The sequence below is a fragment of the Tachypleus tridentatus genome, chromosome 7 (assembly GCF_004210375.1).
Source record: "Tachypleus tridentatus isolate NWPU-2018 chromosome 7, ASM421037v1, whole genome shotgun sequence".
NCBI lineage: Eukaryota > Metazoa > Arthropoda > Merostomata > Xiphosura > Limulidae > Tachypleus > Tachypleus tridentatus.
In genome coordinates this window covers 176,089,156-176,109,463 of record NC_134831.1, presented here as the reverse complement: position 1 = coordinate 176,109,463, position 20,308 = coordinate 176,089,156, and the positions used below count along the sequence as shown (strand labels likewise).

General features: G+C 37.0%; 1 protein-coding gene across 2 annotated transcripts in view; it reads right to left on the bottom strand.

The window, feature by feature from the left end:
• The window catches only part of LOC143257337 (fibroblast growth factor receptor 3-like), a 55,211-nt gene extending 35,179 nt beyond the window's left edge, over nucleotides 1-20,032 (bottom strand). Inside the window, exon 1 of one of the 2 annotated variants that reach the window (XM_076515855.1) lies at nucleotides 19,763-20,032. The gene's annotated coding sequence lies outside the window, so the exon portion shown is untranslated. Of the gene's footprint in view, nucleotides 1-13,129; nucleotides 13,150-19,762 lie in introns of those variants that run through there. The other variant, XM_076515856.1, reaches the window with a different exon arrangement.
• Nucleotides 20,033-20,308: the final 276 nt, after the last annotated feature.

The window sequence follows — 20,308 nt, the reverse complement described above, 5'->3', positions numbered from 1 at the left end:
TCAGATAATAACGGTACAGAGTGACCTTCCAATACTCCTTTACTATTAAAGTTTGTGTAGACACCGCTGTGTTTATACCCTGCTCAGGTATATCAAATTAAACCCTTTACTTCCTCAAATAGAACAAGTACCAACGTTTTCTTTTTCATGTGGTTTGTATTTACGTAATGCACAAACTGACGTTCAATAATTTAACTTGCTTTACCGGAATGATTGCTTTTAAAACGCAAAAAGCGACGTGTACTTGGTGCAAAGATCAACCAATGCAAATAAAGACGTTAATTAGTACCTATTACTTCATATCAATACCGTTAATAAGTCTAACACGTTTTCAAAGTTTACTGGTTTGTTTACTGATTACACTCGTCTCTGACACACTGTTTCATTTACTGATTACACTCGCCTCTGTCACACTGTTTCATATACTGATTACACTCGTCTCTGTCACACTGATTTGTTTACTGATTACACTCGTCTCTGTCACACTGGTTTGTTTACTGATTACACTCGTCTCTGTCACACTGGTTTGTTTACTGCTTACACTCGTCTCTGTCACACTGGTTTGTTTACTGATTACACTCGTCTCTGTCACACTGTTTCATTTACAGATTACACTCGTCTCTGTCACACTGGTTTGTTTAATGATTACACTCGTCTCTATTACACTGGTTTTATTACTGATTACACTCGTCTCTGTCACATTGGTTTGTTTACTGATTACACTCGTCTCTGTCACACTGTTTCGTTTACTGATTACACTCGTCTCTGTCACACTGGTTTGTTTAATGATTACACTCGTCTCTGTCACAATGGTTTGTTTACTGATTACACTCGTCTCTGCACACTGGTTTGTTTACTGATTACACTCGTCTCTGTCACACTGTTTCATTTACTGATTACACTCGTCTCTGTCACAGTGTTTCATATACTGATTACACTCGTCTCTGTCACACTGTTTCATATACTGATTACACTCGTCTCTGTCACACTGATTTGTTTACTGATTACACTCGTCTCTGTCACACTGGTTTCTTTACTGATTACACTCGTCTCTGTCACACTGGTTTCTTTACTGATTACACTCGTCTCTGTCACACTGGTTTGTTTACTGATTACACTCGTCTCTATCACACTGGTTTGTTTACAGATTACACTCGGCTCTGTCACACTGGTTTGTTTACTGATTACACTCGTCTCTGTCACACTGGTTTCTTTACTGATTACACTCGTCTCTGTCACACTGGTTTGTTTACTGATTACACTCGTCTCTGTCACACTGGTTTGTTTACTGATTACACTCGTCTCTATCACACTGGTTTGTTTACAGATTACACTCGTCTCTGTCACACTGGTTTGTTTACTGATTACACTCGTCTCTGTCACACTGGTTTGTTTACTGATTACACTCGTCTCTGTCACACTGGTTTGTTTACTGATTACACTCGTCTCTGTCACACTGGTTTGTTCTACTGATTACTGATTACACTCGTCTCTGTCACACTGATTACACTGGTTTGTTTACTGATTACACTCGTCTCTGTCACACTGGTTTGTTTACTGATTACACTCGTCTCTGTCTGGTTTGTTTACTGATTACACTCGTCTCTGTCACTGGTTTGTTTACTGATTACACTCGTCTCTGTCACACTGGTTTGTTTACTGATTACACTCGTCTCTGTCACACTGGTTTGTTTACTGATTACACTCGTCTCTGTCACACTGGTTTGTTTACTGATTACACTCGTCTCTGTCACACTGGTTTGTTTACTGATTACACTCGTCTCTGTCACACTGGTTTGTTTACTGATTACACTCGTCTCTGTCACACTGGTTTACTGATTTACTGATTACACTCGTCTCTGTCACAGTGTTTCATATACTGATTACACTCGTCTCTGTCACACTGATTACACTCGTCTCTGTCAAACTGGTTTGTTTACTGATTACACTCGTCTCTATGACACTGGTTTGTTTACTGATTACACTCGTCTCTGTCACACTGGTTTGTTTACTGACACTTACACTCGTTACTCTCTCTGTCACACTGGTTTGTTTACTGATTACACTCGTCTCTGTCACACTGGTTTGTTTACTGATTACACTCGTCTCTGTCACACTGGTTTGTTTACTGATTACACTCGTCTCTGTCACACTGGTTTGTTTACTGATTACACTCGTCTCACACTGGTTTGTTTACTGATTACTCGTCTCTGTCACACTGGTTTGTTTACTGATTACACTCGTCTCTGTCACACTGGTTTGTTTACTGATTACACTCGTCTCTGTCACACTGGTTTGTTTACTGATTACACTCGTCTCTGTCACACTGGTTTGTTTACTGGTCTCTGTCACACTGGTTTGTTTACTGATTACACTCGTCTCTGTCACACTGGTTTGTTTACTGATTACACTCGTCTCTATCACACTGGTTTGTTTACTGATTACACTCGTCTCTGTCACACTGGTCTTGTTCACACTGGTTTGTTTACTGATTACACTCGTCTCTGTCACACTGGTTTGTTTACTGATTACACTCGTCTCTGTCACACTGGTTTGTTTACTGATTACACTCGTCTCTGTCACTGGTTTGTTTACTGATTACACTCGTCTCTGTCACACTGGTTTGTTTACTGATTACACTCGTCTCTGTCACACTGGTTTGTTTACTGATTACACTCGTCTCTGTCACACTGGTTTGTTTACTGATTACACTCGTCTCTGTCACACTGGTTTGTTTACTGATTACACTCGTCTCTGTCACTGGTTTGTTTACTGATTACACTCGTCTCTGTCACACTGGTTTGTTTACTGATTACACTCGTCTCTGTCACACTGGTTTGTTTACTGATTACACTCGTCTCTGTCACACTGGTTTGTTTACTGATTACACTCGTCTCTGTCACACTGGTTTCGTCTCTGTCACACTGGTTTGTTTACTGATTACACTCGTCTCTCTCTGTCACACTCTTTACTGACACACTGGTTTGTTTACTGATTACACTCGTCTCTGTCACACTGGTTTGTTTACTGATTACACTCGTCTCTGTCACACTGGTTTGTTTTACTGATTACACTCGTCTCTGTCACACTGGTTTGTTTACTGATTACACTCGTCTCTGTCACACTGGTTTACTGATTACACTTGTCACACTGGTTTGTTTACTGATTACACTCGTCTCTGTCACACTGGTTTCTTTACTGATTACACTCGTCTCTGTCACACTGGTTTTTGTTTACTGATTACACTCGTCTCTGTCACACTGGTTTGTTTACTGATTACACTCGTCTCTGTCACACTGGTTTGTTTACTGATTACACTCGATTACACTGATTCGTCTTTCTGTCTGTCACACTGGTTTGTTTACTGATTACACTCGTCTCTGTCACACTGGTTTGTTTACTGATTACACTCGTCTCTGTCACACTGGTTTGTTTACTGATTACACTCGTCTCTGTCACACTGGTTTGTTTACTGATTACATCGTTACACTCGTCTCTGTCACACTGGTTTGTTTACTGATTACACTCGTCTCTGTCACACTGGTTTGTTTACTGATTACACTCGTCTCTGTCACACTGGTTTGTTTACTGATTACACTCGTCTCTCTCTGTCACACTGGTTTGTTTACTGATTACACTCGTCTCTGTCACACTGGTTTGTTTACTGATTACACTCGTCTCTGTCACACTGGTTTGTTTACTGATTACACTCGTCTCTGTCACACTGGTTTGTTTACTGATTACACTCGTCTCTGTCACACTGGTTTGTTTACTGATTACACTCGTCTCTGTCATACACTGTTTCATTTACTGATTACACTCTCGTCTCTGTCACACTGTTTCATATACTGATTACACTCGTCTCTGTCACACTGATTTGTTTACTGATTACACTTCGTCTCTGTCACACTGTTTCATTTACTGATTACACTCGTCTCTGTCACAGTGGTTTCATTTACTGATTACACTCGTCTCTGTCACTGGTTTGTTTAGTGATTACACTCGTCTCTGTCACACTGTTTTGTTTACTGATCACACTCGTCTGTTACACTGGTTTGTTTACTGATTACACTCGTCTCTGTCACAATGGTTTGTTTACTGATTACACTCGTCTCTATCACACTGGTTTGTTTACTGATTACACTCTGCTCTGTCACACTGGTTTGTTTACTGATTACACTCGTCTCTATCACACTGGTTTGTTTTACTGCTTACACTCGTCTCTGTCACATTGGTTTGTTTACTGCTTACACTCGTCTCTATCACACTGCTTTGTTTACTGATTACACTCGTTTCTGTCACACTCTTGTTTCATTTACTAATTACACTCTCGTCTCTGCTCTTACACTGGTTTGTTTACTGCTTACACTCGTCTCTATCACACACTGGTTTGTTTTACTGATTACACTCGTCTCTGTCACACTGGTTTGTTTACTGATTACACTCGTCTCTGTCACACTGGTTTGTTTACTGATTACACTCGTCTCTGTCACACTGGTTTGTTTACTGATTACACTCGTCTCTGTCACACTGTTTCATTTACTGATTACACTCGTCTCTGTCACACTGGTTTGTTTACTGATTACTCTCGTCTCTGTCACACTGGTTTGTTTACTGATTACTTCGTCTCTGTCACACTGGTTTGTTTACTGATTACACTCTCTCTGTCACACTGGTTTGTTTACTGATTACACTCGTCTCTGTCACACTGGTTTGTTTACTGATTACACTCGTCTCTGTCACACTGGTTTGTTTACTGATTACATACGTCTCTATCACACTGGTTTCTTTACTGATTACACTCGTCTCTGTCACACTGGTTTGTTTACTGATTACACTCGTCTCTGTCACACTGGTTTGTTTACTGATTACACTCGTCTCTGTCACACTGGTTTGTTTACTGATTACACTCGTCTCTGTCACACTGGTTTCTTTTACTGATTACACTCGTCTCTCTGTCACACTGGTTTGTTTTACTGATTACACTCGTCTCTGTCACACTGGTTTGTTTACTGATTACACTCGTCTCTGTCACACTGGTTTGTTTACTGATTACACTCGTCTCTGTCACACTGGTTTGTTTACTGATTACACTCGTCTCTGTCACACTGGTTTGTTTACTGATTACACTCGTCTCTGTCACACTGGTTTGTTTACTGATTACACTCGTCTCTATCACACTGGTTTGTTTACTGATTACACTCGTCTCTGTCACACTGGTTTGTTTACTGATTACACTCGTCTCTCTGTCACACTGGTTTTCTTTTACTGATTACACTCGTCTCTTTCACACTGGTTTGTTTTACTGATTACACTCGTCTCTGTCACACTGGTTTGTTTACTGATTACACTCTCGTCTCTCGTCACACTGGTTTGTTACTTTACTGACGTTACACTCGTCTCTCTCTGTCACACTGGTTTGTTTACTGATTACACTCGTCTCTGTCACACTGGTTTCTTTTACTGATTACTTGATTACACTCGTCTTGTACTGATTACACTGTTTCACACTGGTTTGTTTGACTACCACTGATTACACTCGTCTCTGTCACACTGGTTTGATTACACTTTACTGATTTACACTCGTCTTGTCTGTTACTCTGTCACACTGGTTTGTTTACTGATTACACTCGTCTCTGTCACACTGTTTCATTTACTGATTACACTCGTCTCTGTCACACTGGTTTGTTTGCTTGATTACACTCGTCTCTGTCACACTGGTTTGTTTGCTGATTACACTCCTCTCTGTCACACTGGTTTGTTTACTGATTACACTCGTCTCTGTCACACTGGTTTGTTTACTGATTACACTCGTCTCTGTCACACTGGTTTGTTTACTGATTACACTCGTCTCTGTCACACTGGTTTGTTTACTGATTACACTCGTCTCTGTCACACTGTTTCATTTACTGATTACACTCGTCTCTGTCACACTGGTTTGTTTACTGATTACACTCGTCTCTGTCACACTGGTTTGTTTACTGTTTACTGATTACACTCGTCTCTGTCACACTGTTTTTCATTTATTGATTACACTCGTCTCTGTCACACTGGTTTGTTTACTGATTACACTCGTCTCTGTCACACTGGTTTCATTTACTGATTACACTCGTCTCTGTCACACTGGTTTCACTGATACTGATTACACTCGTCTCTGTCACACTGGTTTGTTTTACTGATTACACTCGTCTCTGTCACACTGGTTTGTTTACTGATTACACTCGTCTCTGTCACACTGGTTTCTTTACTGATTACACTCGTCTCTGTCACACTGGTTTGTTTACTGATTACACTCGTCTCTGTCACACTGGTTTGTTTACTGATTACACTCGTCTCTGTCACACTGGTTTGTTTACTGATTACACTCGTCTCTGTCACACTGGTTTGTTTACTGATTACACTTCGTCTCTGTCACACTGGTTTGTTTACTGATTACAGGTTTTATATTTCGTATAGTTTGTTTTAATACATTATCTCAGTTACAATGGTATGTAGAATTAGATGGATTATATTTAACTCTAATCTTACTTTACTTAACCATAAAGCAACTAATACTAGAGAGACACGTGTGTGGTTTATAAGTTTTTTGAACGTTTCGCGCCATACCTAAGGAGAAATTACTGGTGACAGCTGTTTGCTACATCTAACAGTTTAAGTGTGTTTTCTTATAGTAAAGCCACATCAAGCTATCTGCTGAGTCCACCGAGGGGAATCGAACCTCTTATTTTAGTGTTGTAAATCCGTAAATTTACCTCTGTACCAGCGGAGGACTGACAGTTTGACACAACGGTTTTTTGAGGAAGTGGCCGAAGGATAGCTATCATGCCCGAAATATAATTCCAAGAGATTACAAATCTTTACTTTGGAAACGTACTCTTACTTTGGGGCCATGGGCGTGTTATAACAGTAAGGGTCAAATTGTACGGTACGGTCAGTCAGGAGTAGAGTTGACGACCTTTCTCACACCCCTTCAACATTAGGGTCAACTATGTTTCAGGTAGTCATTGTGAAACTTTGAGTAAAACAGCAAACGCTGAAAAACCTTTGAAACTTTCCGGGTTAAAAACAACAACACTGAACACGTTCTACAAATTACTTCTAGATGGGGCGATGAAAGTTAATATGTGAAAATATATTCCCAAGACGGGTGGTACGGGTATTAACACTTTAATTAAAATAAAGTACGGAACAACGTTTCGAACCATCTTCAGGTTAAACTTTGTTAACATTTGTAGTTCGAGTGGGTTTCTCGTCATCACGAATTACGATGTGAAATTTCGGTGGAAGTAATATAGGGCTAATATACCAACGTTTAAATATTTGTAACCAAAGAAGGTTTAACTTTTATGTTTGTTGTCTTTTTGCTTCGGATAAAATAAATAATATATATAATAATATAATAAATATTTGTCTGTAACAGTGATAGTTAGGAAAAGTTATGTTTGTCTTTTAGGTTTTGAGAAAACTAAGCACTCTTCAAACAAGGCCCATTATGGACATTGAACTTGTTGTTTCATACATCAAAAATAAGTAAACAAGAGTGCAGGCAGCCCCATTTGTCCACAATATCAGAGTTTTAAAATAACTGCTTTGTAGTATAATTTAGGTCTTCTATAGATCACGAGAAGAGAGTTGGTTCGCCAATACCAAAGACAATAATAAGTTAATAAGCGGCCGTTTGTACATGTTAGCACTGACTACATTCACAGGACCCTTCAGTTTAAAACGAAGATTGGCGGAGAGCACTTCAATCTAACGACCCACATCGTAAACCTTTAAATACGAATATAAATATCAGTTAGTGAACTTCCGCATTAAACCGTCGCCCCTAAAATCACGAATTTACCCTCTATTTAAACCTATCGAGTGCTCTTCCTTATTAAAGTGGAGATTCTGAGCCACTCTGTCGCTTCCCCTGAAGAAGCCAGTTGTCCGCGTTCTCCTGTAATTTAATTCAAGTTAAGAGCTGAATTAAAGTTAATTTAATACGTGAGTGACCGTTTTAACGAACTAAGAACAACCAGAAATAAGAGTTATTTGAGGTGAATGGACAAGTTATAAAGTTTGTTAATAAAGACTGCAACATTACTGAGTTTTCACAAAATACTGACGTCAATAAAACGCTAGTTTCAAGTTCCCCTAGCGGGGGTTCTAGAGTTATCGTCGCACAGAGGATTGCGGGAGTTCACTTGCAATCCAGATGGACTTTATATTCCTGGGAGTTTCGGAAAGAACGAACCAAGTGATTTGTAGATTAGCGGGAGATTTCCAGAAAACTTGTTTTCTCACAGCTTCCCGGGTCAGTAACTGGATCTATCCATACACACCCAGAAATGAGTACTCGCAGTCCCAGCATGGAATTCACACAAGTCATTTATTCAGACATATATAAAACAAATGCTTCATTTCACTTCTGCTTTCATATCTGTTGTTCCACGTCTTCCACAGTTCAACAGAAAATAAATTACGGACACAGGGCGTCAATATGAACTTCGACCTTAACGTTGTCTAGTGGGAATAATATTTAAACATATAAATACTTATAAACCGAATACAATTAAAAGAAATAACTGAGAATGTGTGTTTCGTTAAAACAGTGAGAAAACTGAGGAAACTTAGATCTTTGTATATGATAAAGTGATGTGTTGAACATTGGAGGACACGACGTGTTAAAATAAGTTGTTTAAAAAAGTCACCGACCAATTTCTACTCATCTCTACGATTGATATCTCGTACATCACAAAACACTACCATAGTTATTAGGTTAATCTTACCTTGGTACAGAATACATCACAAAACACTACCATAGTTATTAGGTTAATCCTACCTTGGTACAGAATACATCACAAAACAGTACCATAGTTATTAGGTTAATCTTACCTTGGTACAGAATACATCACAAAACACTACCATAGTTATTAGGTTAATCTTACCTTGGTACAGAATACGTCACAAAACACTACCATAGTTATTAGGTTAATCTTGCCTTGGTACAGAATACATCACAAAACACTACCATAGTTACTAGTTCAATCTTACGTAGGTACAGAATACGTCACAAAACACTACCATAGTTACTAGTTCAATCTTACGTAGGTACAGAATACGTCACAAAACACTACCATAGTTACTAGTTCAATCTTACGTAGGTACAGAATACGTCACAAAGCACTACTATAGTTACCCTTACCTTGGTACAGAATACATCACAAAACACTACCATAGTTACCAGTTCAATCTTTTTTTGGTGCAGAATACATCACAAAACAGTACCATTTTTATTAGTATAATCTTACCTCGGTACAAAATACGTCACAAATACAGTTTAGTTTCTGATTCCATCTCGTCTTACAGAAGTAAATCACATCTCAGTTGGCCAGTTATTTGCTAAGAAGTGTATTTAAACTAACTTAACATAAGTTATGTAGTTGATGAAATAACAAACTATTTGTAGTGCTACCGGAGGGTATAAATCTTCCGGTGAATACCAGGTTCATATTTCCTCACTTCTCCTGACAAGAGGAATATCCCGCACTTGAACACATAAAAACGTAGAGTCTATCTTTAACTACTGAATGGTCTGTGGTTTGTAGATCATCACAAGAGGTTGCCACTCAGGTAGTTTGTGATAAAACTCCCCTTTTCCACACGTCCAACAAGATAAAAAAATTGTACACCTCTTACGAACTCTGAGAAAATGTTAACAATTAATATTTAAACAGTATAACATCCATCTCGTTCCATCTTTGGTAACATATAAACTGTTGTTTATCTGTTGAATCTGTTTTTAGTCCAGGATTATGAATGAAAGTGGACATGTCGTGTTTAAGGAGCATATTCTTTAGATACAACAACCGGGGATGATACATTTGGAATATGATTAACTGGGACTATATGAAGAAGCAAACTTGCCCGTCTGTCTGTCATGACGATTATCTCGGCCGTTGCGGCACTTATCGATACGCAACTTACACGAAACGACGACGCTCTCTGTCAAGACAAGCAAGTTTGTCTTTTTTGAAACGAACCATGTCTCAGTTGGACATATAATTGATTTTACGGATAGGTTGGTAGAGATAGTGTTGAGAAATAAAGTAGAATCGTGTGCACTAGCGCCACAAGCTTGCTATTATTGGTACACAAAATCGCAATTGTAATCATTGAGTGAAATTCCCTCTCACGTTTGCTTGGATGTCAAGGAGACAAACTGACGCCACATCATCAAATTATGTCCAGTCGGAACCCTCGGCCACAACTCTAAAATAACAGACATGTTTTACCCGCAGAACATTTCAGTTTTAATATCAAAGTGCCCTTCTTATCTTCAACATTCCAACTGATGAGTTCACAATCTGGGTTAACTAATGAGTGCATAATTTGAGTAATATTTAACAGATGAGTATATAGTCTGAGTAACAGTTAACTAATGAGTGCATAGTCTGAGTAACGGTTAACTAGTATTTACATAACATGAGTAACAGTTAACTGATGAGTATATAAGCTAAATAACATTCAACTGATGTGTACATAATCTGAGTAACCATTAACTAATGTGTACATAATTTAAGTAACAGTGAACTGATGTGTACATAATCTGAGAAATAGCTGATGAGTATATAATCTGAGTAACAATTAACTGGTGTACATAATCTGAGTAACAGTTAACTGATGTGTACATAATCTGAGTAACAGTTAACTGGTGTGTACATAATCTGAGTAACAGTTAAATGGTTAGTACATAATCTGAGTAACAATTAACGGGTGTGTACATAATCTGAGTAACAGTTAACTGATGTGTACATAATCTGAGTAACAGTTAACTGGTGTGTACATAATATGAGTAACAGTTAAATGGTTAGTACATAATCTGAGTAACAGTTAACTGGTGTGTACATAATATGAGTAACAGTTAAATGGTTAGTACATAATCTGAGTAACAATTAACTGGTGTGTACATAATATGAGTAACAGTTAAATGGTTAGTACATAATCTGAGTAACAATTAACTGGTGTGTACACAATCTGAGTAACAGTTAACTGGTGTGTACATAATCTGAGTAACAGTTAAATGGTTAGTACATAATCTGAGTAACAATTAACTGGTGTGTACATAATCTGAGTAACAGTTAACTGATGTGACATAATTTTAAGTGAGTGGTTGGTACAAAAGTTGTGCTCTATGATTTGTAAACCTTAAAAAATACACTTTTTGTCTTTTGTGTTTTCGTAGACTTGTCACTGTATCCTTCTCTTCTATAGCTCCCGCCGGTACAGCTGTGAGTTTAAGGATTCACAACGCTACAATCAGGGTTTGATTCCCCTTTGTGGGCTCAGCAGATAGCCCGGTGTGGCTTTGCTATAAGAAAACACACATACCTTTTGCTGTGGCACTTGTGATCGTGCTCGTATTTTTGTACGATTTCATTGTAAAATTTGTACGTCAAGGCAGTGAGATATACGACCTCAGTCTTCGTACAATACTCTGTAGCCTTGTTAGTAACTGATATTAACTTCCGATCGACTGTTTAATTAAATACTATGTTCTTACTCATAATAAATATGAGAACACTCTCGTTGTTAGCGAGCTGTTCGGCCGTTATCCTAATAATATTTCCCGAAGTTCGACCAAAGTAGGCTTTGATTGTTGATTGTTTGGAATTAAGCACAAAGTTACACGATGGAGTATCTGCGCTCCCACCACGGGTTTCAAAACCCGGTTTCTAGTGGTGTGAGTCAATAGACATACCTCTGTGCCACCGGGGGGCCGACCACAATAGGAGATTTAAGTTAGTCCTAAGTTAACGCACTAACTAGCAATGTAAAAATAGTCTTTTTATTATGAATATAATACTAAGAAAATTAAACATAATATATTAAATATTCCAACCGCTACTGTTAATGAAAGTTTTTTTTTTTTTTATTTCGCGTAAAGCTACACGAGACCTCTCTGTGCTAGCAGTCCCCAATTTGGCAGTGTAAGACAAGAGGGAAGTCATCACTACCCACGGCCAAATCTTGGGCTACTCTTTTATTAATGAATACTGGAATTGACCGTTACATTATAACGCCCACTTGGCTGAAAGACCGAGCATGTTTGGTGCGACCGGGATTCGAACCCGCGACCCTCGGATTACGTTTTAATCACCTGGCCATGTCGGAGTTTTGTTAATAAAAGCAGCAATAAAGGGAAAAGAGAGTTTTCTATGGAATATATAACACGAGTTATACTTTACTTATGGAACATATAACACTAGTTATACTTTACTTATAGAACATATAACACTAGTTATTCTTTACTTATGGAACATATAACACTAGTTATACTTTACTTATGGAACATATAACACTAGTTATACTTTACTTATGAAACATATAGCACTAGTTATTCTTTACTTATGGAACATATAACACTAGTTATACTTTACCTATGAAACATATAACACTAGTTATACTCTACTTATGGAACATATAACACTAGTTATACTTTACTTATGGAACATATAACACTAGTTATACTTTACTTATGAAACATATAACACTAGTTATTCTTTACTTATGGAACATATAACACTAGTTATACTTTACTTATGGAACATATAACACTAGTTATACTTTTCTTATGGAACATATAACACTAGTTATTCTTTACTTATGGAACATATAACACTATTTTTTCTTTACTCATGGAACATATAACACTAGTTATTGGTTTCAGCGCAGATAGCCCTAGTGTAGCTGTGCGGGAAATTTCAAAAAAAACAAACATTTATTGGTTCAATCAATGATTTAGTTTTTCATGCATAACTGGACATCAGTATATATATAAATATATATGCAAAACTTTACACGGCCTCCATAACAACGTCTTTTGGCCAATGGAAACCCATTTACCAACTCAAACGGTGTAATTTGAGTAATCTGATATCTGAGATAAACCACTATGGCACGTGCTATTGTTTACCTCGAGAGTCAAGTTTCATGATAGTGCAACAAAGTCCTAAGATAACAAAGTCGAAAGATAATAAATAACAAACTACATGAGTGACAGAAACGTAACATAAATAATACAACTATTGATACACTAACCAAAATATAAAGTGAAATACAATAAACAGGAATCGTAATTTACCTAAGATACTGTGAGATGTGTGTACTACAGTTAACCAGGCCTTAACTGACTTCCCACTATAAATACACATAGTATCCTAAAAATAAACATGTTTTCATTTCAGAATGCCCACAATAATGACAACTGGAAGAAGTGGGTAAAGACGGTTTCCTTTAGTGTTTCATCAGCTACCAATTACAGTGAGTTATACCTAACTATTTGTCACGTGACCGCCACACTTAAATACATTGACCAACAAGATGAGAACTTGCTTTGAATATTTATATTTTATGTGATTTCACTCTGACTGTTTCAAAGAACATACCATAACAAACACAGTTCAGGATGTATGATTTTTTATTACGAGCGCTTGCTTTATTAAGAGCGACATAAGGGCGTCTCACCACATATCAGTGATGTATATTTCAACCACAATGTTCCTCACTTCTCCGTATTTGCGCTATTTTCAAAGATGTTGAGCAACCTACGAGAAACATTTCCAATCACTGTAGTTAGTAAATAAAACATTTATTTTGATTTACATTTCTTATTAGAATAATGGCCATTTTATTCCATCTTGGGGGGCCATTTTATCGAACTCTTCGGTAAGATGGCCACCAACCATAAGACGTGCATTTTTTTCAATATCTAGAACCGTTATGCACACTTTTTCTGTTAACTAGAAATGACTTTTACAATAAAATGGGGTCAAGTTTAAAATATTTTACTTCTTCCTAACAATCGAATTAAGTAGAAAATACTTCATTTTTACCGCACAGTCTTCTTACAGGAGAAAGTAAAAACAACTGTAAATATTAGTTAAAGAAATGATCAAAAACCACTATAACTTTAACTAATGATATAACGTTACATCATGTATGGAAACGCCACGTAGCTTTCATTAACTATATTAATAAACAACTTAAACCATTCAGAATAGTGTTCATAGTTGTCAACAGACTCAACTGGTTCAACTGAAAATTAGTTGTGAAAATGTCACAAAATTCTGTAAACATTTAGAACAACTAACTGATAAAAACTGTATGAATTTGGGGTTTAAAATATGATAAGAGAAAACGTGAAAAATTCGAGTGCGTTTACGAGTTCTATTCAACAAATACTGTGATGACGAATAAATTCCACTGTACCTACTAAGCTAGTAAAGTAAGTTTTAGGGAATATTTGTATTTAGAAATAATAGGCTTTTATCTTCAAAGTTGAAACTGTTTGTTTTACTGAAAGCTGATATCTTTGTTTGTAGTGAAGGTCATTTTTTATGCAGTAAGTTGTGGTTTGTCAAGAAAACCGTGATAATTACGTGTAAGAATATCATACATAAATATATATCCACATGCGCAGCTGACCAAGCTTTGATATAGTCTTTCATAGTAAGATTTGTTTAAAGTTTTCAATCATAAAAAAATATAAATTTTCAACTAAAGTTATCTCACTTAATAACTGTTGGAAGACATGTTGGCCAGGTTGCACTAATTTGTTTTGAAGTAATACATAGTTAGAAACAGCTGTTTAAAAAGTGTCGTTGTGTTAGAAACATCTCTGTTTACTAATGCATAGTATTAATTAACAAAATTACCAAAATACCTTGAAGATAACTATGGATAACACTCGGTTTTCTTTATATGATACGTAATAGTATTAAAGTATTTTTGCAAATGTTCTTTATTATATTTGATATTTCAGATCGTTAGCTATTATAAGAGACACGTCTTTCGTCACAGACAATTTTAGTAGTTCCGTATCTATAGTTTGTGTTGTTTGGGAATCCAAAGTAATTTATGTATTACACCATAATGTTCAATGGGATGACTGAACTTAGTTACTGTACTTTACGAATCCATGTTAGCACCTTCAACCGTAACTTTCATACCACGAACTACAGGGTGGATTACTAAGAGATGTAACACCCCACCCCCCTTTACTTCTGGGAAAGTGAAAAGTAAAAGCACGTGGTCAGTGTAGTCGTCCTAGAAGTGACACGTCAACTGGCTAGAGTTAAATGTGTTTGTGTTCAAATTAATTCCACTCTTTCTAGCCTGACTTGTGTTTGGCTTGAACTACGTGATTGGCTGGATTACGAACCCGCGGAACATCAGCCAGCCTCAGTAAAAGTACAACAACTACGTTGTTATTACACTGTAAGCTAATTCTCGTTACCTTGGCAATTGTTGCTAACTTAGTAATGTTGTTTTCATCTTAATAATTTTACTGTTATTTAACTAGTGCTATTGTTGTTACCTTGGTAACGTTACTTTACATGAATATTTAAGTCTGTATTGTTTGTTATATGGATATTTGATTCTGTACTGGTTCCAGTTTTACTTATTCAAACTCACTGCTAATGCTATATGCTATTTTCATATAACCATCACGTGTTCTGAGCAGGTTTCATTTAGAACAAACTGCCACTTTTTATCTTTTTTTCTCAACGTTTTGTAATTCGAACCTTTAGGCTTAACCTAAAGCCCCGCCTCAAGTAGAACATATCAGTATCCCATGTTCCCAAGAAGAACTGATGACTTCTGCGTTCTCACGGTCACGTGACAGAGGGAGATGGATTCAACCGCCATTACACACAGCTAGATCGTACATGGGTAACGATTAAACCTACTCGTTATTGAGAGTACGTGAATAGCTTACAAGGTAGCGTATCGGCGGGTCCAATGTTGGAGTCGCGAACGTACTCAGCAATTTTGTCTGTGACTTCCTTTTAAGGGTAACAGTTAATTCTGCAAGAATATACACATAGACGACGGATGACGCTTATAGATTCCATTTCTCTATTCAGTAGTTTTAAATTAGGAATGGCGCTGCTTAACCCTAATGGAGTCTTTGGTGTTGCTGAACAGCCCATTTAGCCTTAGGGAGTCTCTAATCTTTTCATATAGTTCATTTAACCTTAAGGAGTCTTTTACTTTTTCATATAGTCCATTTAACCTTAGTGAATCCCTAACTTTTTTGTATAGTCCATTTAACTTTAGGGATCTCTATTCTTGCTATATATTCCTCTGACATTGCCCTATAGCCCATTTACTTTACGGGTTTCTAACTTTGCCGTACAGTTATTTAATTTTAGGGTTTTTTGACCTTGCCCTACAGCCTACTTAATCACAATGGCCTCTGACTTTGTCATATAACTCTCCAACCTTGCTATAGAGCTTATTCATCGAATAAGGCTCCATTTAACTTACAGTACCAAATACCTTTATTATGTGAATATATTTAAAAGGTGCAGATAATAATCTCAGACACAATAACCTTCATGTGGACAATATTTACACATGAAAATAAAGATTCGTTGTGTTCTCTCATCTAGTTTCTTTAATACAAACACACGAGTCTTTTGTGAGAAACAATTCACGATGTAATTCTATAAAACAAAAACAAGCAAGGCCAAGTCCTAGGTTCTCCATAGTTCAATAAATGACAAGACAGATGTGTCACAAAAGGGAAGGCTAGAGTGCACATATAAAGCAAATAGCTGGCATGCATGTCATACCACGACATCTGGTGGACACATGTCACTAAGACAGAGGGCGAGGAGGCTCCTTGTTTTAATTCTCTGTCAGGAAGACCTACTTTCTCTCTTACTAAACATTCCACTATTTCCGGCCATTTAAAAACCTTTTTGCATATGTTTCTCTTGTACAGCAGCGCGTTTTGTTCATTACCAGGTGGCGTGGCATGCGTAGTAATTTCTACTGACTTATTCATTGTTAGTGTGTTTCATTGATAAACACAAGCCTACATAATGGACTATCTGTGCTGTGCCCAAAACGGGAACCGAAAAACCAACTTTTAGCGTGGAAGTTCATTACTCAATTCCGTTGTTCACTTAACGACAAGGAATAATGAACAAAAATTACATACTAAATTAGAGTTATGCAACGCTACACTTAACGTCGTGACAAAAAAGTAAAAATGTGTAACTGACAATGCTCACTAACATCTACCTTAACCACTGCCGACAAGGCCTTTCCTACACTACCATGATTCATCATGCCGGCTGGGATACGATAGACAGAGTAGTAGTCTAAACACTATTTATATAATATACTTCATGAACAACGACTATTTCGATGTGAACCAAATTGTGTTTTCATGAACAACGACTGTTATGGTGTGAACCAGATGGTCTTTTAATGAACATCGACTGTTATGGTGTGAACGTGATTATGTTTTCATCAACAACGACTGTTATAGTGTGAACCAGATTGTGTTTTCATGAACAACGACTATTATGGTGTGAACCAGATTGTATTTTCATAAACATCGACTTTTATGGTGTGAACGTGATTATGTTTTCATCAACAACGACTGTTATAGTGTGAACCAAATTGTGTTTTCATGAATAACGACTGTCATTGTGTGAACCAGATTAAGTGAAGTGAACTGTAATTGATATTAATGTTATTCATGTCACGTGCACATCACAATTACAGTAGGAACTAATAACATTAAATTATGTTATTTTAACGGTGACTGATATTTCACTTATTTTATTTCAGTATAAATGGTTAAGTAAAAAGTTTCTTTAATAACTTAGTTGATAATTAAATGTATGAGAAGAACCAAGTGCACCTGGACATATACAGCAAGCTTGAAACCCCAGTATCTCAGTTTTAAATATGGAGAAACATCTTAAGTTGAGCTTTAATGAAAAATAATACATGAAATCAATACGATCATAAAGTTTAAGTGTTACTTACATCAGTACGGTAATGAAGTCTCACCTGTACTGTAAGTAACGTGTAATGTAGATCAGTACGGTAATGCAGTCTCATCTGTAGTATAAGTAACGTGTAATGTAGATCAGTACGGTAATGCAGTCTCATCTGTAGTATAAGTAACGTGTAATGTATATCAGTACGGTAATGAAGTCTCACCTGCACTGCAAGTAACGTGTAATGTAGATCAGTACGGTAATGCAGTCTCATCTGTAGTATAAGTGACGTGTGATGTGTATGTGTACGGTAATGCAGTCTCATCTGTAGTATAAGTAACGTGTAATGTAGATCAGAACGGTAATGAAGTCTCAAATGTAGTATAAGTAACGTGTAATGTAGATCAGTACGGTAATGAAGTCTCAAATGTAGTATAAGTAACGTGTAATGTAGATCAGTACGGTAATGCAGTATCATCTGTAGTGTAAGTAATGTGTAATGTAGATCAGTACGGTAATGAAGTCTCACCTGTATTGTAAGTAACGTGTAATGTAGATCAGTACGGTAATGCAGTCTCATCTGTAGTATAAGTAACGTGTAATGTAGATCAGTACAGTAATGAAGTCTCAAATGTAGTATAAGTAACGTGTAATGTAGATCAGAACGGTAATGAAGTCTCAAATGTAGTATAAGTAACGTGTAATGTAGATCAGTACGGTAATGCAGTCTTATCTGTAGTATAAGTAACGTGTGATGTAGATCAGTATGGTACTGCAGTATAATTCTGTAGTGTAAGTAACGTGTAATGTAGATCAGTACGGTAATGAAGTCTCACCTGTACTGTAAGTAACGTGTGATGTAGATCAGTACAGTAATGCAGTCTCATCTGTAGTGTAAGCAACGTGTAATGTAGATCAGTACGGTAATGAAGTCTCAAATGTAGTATAAGTAACGTGTAATGTAGATCAGTACGGTAATGCAGTCTCATCTGTAGTATAAGTAACGTGTGATGTAGATCAGTATGGTACTGCAGTATAATTCTGTAGTGTAAGTAACGTGTAATGTAGATCAGTACGGTAATGAAGTCTCACCTGTACTGTAAGTAACGTGTAATGTAGATCAGTACGGAAATGCAGTCTCATCTGTAATATAAGTAACGTGTGATGTAGATCAGTACGGTAATGCAGTCTCATCTGTAGTATAAGTAACGTGTGATGTAGATCAGTACGGTAATGCAGTCTCATCTGTAGTATAAGTAACGTGTGATGTAGATCAGTACGGTAATGCAGTCTCATCTGTAGTGTAAGTAACGTCTAATGTAGATCAGTACGGTAATGCAGTCTCATCTGTAGTATAAGTAACGTGTAATGTAGATCAGTACGGTAATGCAGTATCATCTGTAGTGTAAGTAATGTGTAATGTAGATCAGTACGGTACTGTAGTATAATTCTGTAGTGTAAGTAACGTGTAATGTAGATCAGTACGGTAATAAAGTCTCTGTCGATGTGTTGACGCTACTAATAACTGAAAACAGTTTCACATTTGAATGGAATGAAGTTATTAAAGAATTGACATATAGCTTTACATCTGGGTAAGAAACTCTAGAATGACGTAGTACCAACTAGAATCGAATGAAGTTATTAAAGAATTGACACATAGCTTTACATCCGGGTAAGAAACTCTAGAATGACGTAGTACCAACTAGAATCGAATGAAGTTATTAATGAATTGACACATAGCTTTACATCCGGGTAAGAAACTCTATAACGACGTAGTACCTGCTAGAATCGAATGAAGTTGTTAAAGAATTAATACACAGCTTTACATCCGGGTAAGAAACTCTATAACGACGTAGTACCTGCTAGAATCGAAAGAAGTTATTAAAGAATTGACACATAGCTTTACATCTGGGTAAGAAACTCTATAACGATGTGTTGTAATGGTATGTTAAAGTAATATGCTCCAGACTTACCTATATAAAACACGTCACTTGCTCTAGTAAATAGTGTCCAGTTACTTTTCAAGATCAGGAAAAGCGACACAACAAACCACGTGTTAACTTTACACTAAATATTATCTACTCGATAGAAACCAGATGATTGTCTTTCTTCGTCTCTACTTCAACTGTGGGAAAAGCGAACGGATATCACGAGAACTCGAAATAGCTTGTGAGTGTAAATCGTCCAAATCTAGACCTACAGTTCGCGCTCTACATACGGTCTTGTCAGTTTCATCGCACGAGGAAGCCCGAGACCGCAAGAGTGGGTGGAGTCACATTAGGGTGGGATGAAAGAGAGAAGATGGATAGAAAGCTCTGATTTCTGTGTTGAGTCTGACGGACTGGTCGATTTCTAGTCAGGGACGAAACTGTTTTACAAAACGTTCAGACCAAACTGAAATACTCTAGTCTGACGTGGCATACGTTTGGTTTTTTAAATAACACCGAAAACACACAATTACTTCTCTGTTTAACATTAAAGTAAAAACATTATGCATATATTACACTTTTGAATATAAT